Below are 2,679 nucleotides of genomic sequence, written 5' to 3'. Positions count from 1 at the left end.
ATATACTCTTTAATCCCCATCACCTATCCCACCCTCCCCCCCCAGCCCCCCGGCCCCACCCCGGCCCCAACCTTCCCTCTGCTAACCATCTGTTTGTTCTCTAGAGTTAAGAGTCTGTTTCTTGGTTTGTCTCTTTCTCTTTTTTCCTTTGTGCATTTGTCTCTCAAATTCCACGTTGGAACGAAATCATAAGGTATTTCTCTTTCTCGGACTTACTTCACTTAGCATCATACTCTGTAGATCCATCCATGTTGTTGCAAATGGCAAGGTCTCATTCTTTTTATGGTTGAGTAATACTCGTGTGTGTGTGTGTGTGTGTGTGTGTGTGTGTGTGTGTGTGTGTGTGTGTTTACCACATCTTCTTTATCCATTCATCTATGGATTGGCACTTGGGCTGCTTCCATAATTTGGGTATTGTACATAATGCTGCAATAAGCTTGGGGGTGCTTGTATCCCTTTGAATTAGCTTTTCTGTATCCTTTGGGTAAATACCCATTAATGCGATTACCAGATCTAGGGTAGTTATATTTTTAACTTTTTGAGGAACCTCCAGACTGTTTCCCAGAGTGGCTGCACCAGTTGTGTTCCCACCAACAGTGCAAGAGGGTTCCTTTTTCTTTACATACTCACCAACACTTGTTTTCTTATATTTTTGATTTTAGCCATTCTGACAGGTGTGAGGGGCTACTGTAGTTTTGATTTGCATTTCCTGGATGATGAATGATGTTGAGCATCTTGTCATGTGTCCTTTGGGGTGATGAGAACTTTTGAGATCTGCTCTCCTCAACTTTCACATACGTAGTATTACAAACCATAATTGGTTGGCTTTTAAGGTAAGTGGGCCAACCTGAAGTGAGTAACACTTAAGCGGCCCTAAGTATCAATGAAAACTTGAGAAATCGTGTCCGTTTCTGAAATTCTACAGGATGTTATACATCAGTCTCCTCAAAATACTGGGTAGTTGTGATGCTGCTTTTCCTTTCACTCTAATTTCTCTTATTGACCTGGCACGTGTTCTGTCCTTAGGTCACATTATTGAGGATTAGGAAATAGTGTAAGATCTCTGTGGCCTCTCTCAGTAGACTCCCCTTTTTTCAGTAGTTCTTTTTGCTTTAATTTATAATGTTTATCTTATTTCTGACAGAGAGAGAGAGACAGGATCAGAGGCAACTTCAGGCTCTGAGCTGTCAACACAGAGCCTGACACGGGGCTTGATCCCACGGTCTGCAAGATCGTGACCTGAGCTGAAATGAGATGCTTAACCAAATGAGCCACCCAGGTGCCCCCAACAGTGGTTCTTGAAAAACAAAGGTCAGATGGTGGTGCTTCTCTGCTCTAACCCTCTGTTGGCTTCCTGTTTCCATAAGAGGAAAAGTTCTTACAGTGCACTCCAGGCCTCTTTTGACCCGGTCCCTTGGTACTGTCTAACTTCCTATCCTGTACCACTCCCTGCCCTGGCCTGACGGCGCTGGCCCCGTGGTCTTCCTCGAGCTTGCTTGTGTATGTCCCCTTAGGGCCTGTGTCCTGGCTGCCTCCTCTGCCCCTGCAGTGTTCTTCTCATGCCCTTGCCTGCTCGTGCTGGGTCCTTGCTCCAATGTTACCATGTCAGGACCTTGACTGTGGGTTGCGATTTGAAATCGGCCCTCTCTTGCCATCCTTCGTTCTCCGTGACTGAGCCCTTCCTTATATTTTTTCCCACAGCGTAATAACAGATTATGTAACTTGCCTCTTAGGTTTATTGTTTATTGTCTATCTACCACAGTGTAATATGGCCTTCCCCAGGGTAGGGCTCTTTATCTGGTTTGTTGGCTCATGTATACCAAACTCTTAAACCCAGGAAACATAGAAGGCACGTAATAGGTATTTGTTGAATGAGCTGCTAATAGGGTTCACTGTGAATCCCTCATATAAGGAAATGTATGTTTCACTTCCTGTTAGGAGAAAGACATCCATTTCCCTGATGAGCAGGGACTTTGAATTTTTTTCCACAGTTAGGAAAATTGTACAACTCATCATACTTTTTTGCTCTGGCCACAGGATGCCAGGAACCCAGTTTGATGCTTGGTTCAGCCCCAGTATGTATATAAAATACTACAGTCCATCTTCCCCTATCCCCTTTCCCCAGGAAAGGGGAGAAGTTGATGAAACTGTCTTGGAGTTCATTTTATTTATTGACAATAACTGTGCCTTTTACTGGTAGACCCTTCAAGTCCTCTTTGGATGCCAGTGGCGTATAAGAATTCAGATCCACTCTGCCAAGGAGAAGTAGTTTACAGAAGAGATTTGTTTCTCTTAGCTGGTAGCTGGCTTACTTTTGGACTTCAGGTTGGCACCCCTGCATCAGGTAGTGAGCGCTATGGGTTCGATGAGTGTTCTGAAACCATAGTTTTCAGATGGTATGCCATCTTTCAGTTTTTAGTTGATTGAATTGCACGTCTCCAACTATGAATATATTGTAAGCTCTTGTCCATCCCAACCTCTTGCTTCTTAAATCCAGGGATCCTAATTTCTGACAGAAGAACCTTTGAAGAATTTCTTGCCCCAGTTCGATAAAGGGAATGGCTGGCTACAACTCCAGAGGATTAAATTGATGGTGGGCTCTTCGGCCTGGACACAGAAGCACTGATGTCCTGGTGCGTGCCTTCCAAATGGGGGCGGTTTTATCGGGCATCCAAAGCT

Source organism: Panthera tigris, chromosome D4 (assembly GCF_018350195.1).
Source record: "Panthera tigris isolate Pti1 chromosome D4, P.tigris_Pti1_mat1.1, whole genome shotgun sequence".
Taxonomy (NCBI): Eukaryota; Metazoa; Chordata; class Mammalia; order Carnivora; family Felidae; genus Panthera; species Panthera tigris.
Note: the sequence above shows the minus strand (reverse complement) of the source record.